The following is a 589-nucleotide window of genomic DNA, read 5'->3' as shown; positions in this document are numbered from 1 at the left end:
GCAACATGTTGCTAATTTTGCAACTTTTCTGTTCATAGATCTGAAATGTGTACAGCTTCCTTGTATAGCAGTCACCCCAGAAGAAACTCAAATCTACTGAGGAACTAAATCCGAAGCTAGGAATCTAGCAAATTAGAAGAATCAGAAGCTGGTGGGAATTGATTACCTGTCTGTAGCCTACATCAAATAATTGATGGCACAGGGAAACTGAGATATGGTTAACTGGATCACACCAACACACTTATATCTATATAATACATAATATTGTTTTATTAATATCCCCCTTGACCTACTGCAATTCCTTCCCTCATAGTCCCTCTGCCACCTTAACAGGTAGTACATAACCCTGTATAGCCAGTGTCCTGTCTAATCACTCCCATCATCACATCACTCCCATACTGCTAGATCTCCACTGGCTCCCTGTTAAAGAGAGGATTAATCTCAAAGTCACTCCGCGTTTAAAAACCATTACATATTTCAGTCCCATATCCTAATAGCTTAACCCTTGTGTTATCTTCGGGTCATTCTGACCCATCAGTCATTGTGACCCACCGTCGTATTGCGACAAATTTACCTCATACAAAAACAA

This window comes from Osmerus eperlanus, chromosome 14 (assembly GCF_963692335.1).
Source record: "Osmerus eperlanus chromosome 14, fOsmEpe2.1, whole genome shotgun sequence".
NCBI classification, from domain to species: Eukaryota; Metazoa; Chordata; class Actinopteri; order Osmeriformes; family Osmeridae; genus Osmerus; species Osmerus eperlanus.
This window is presented reverse-complemented; position numbering follows the sequence as displayed.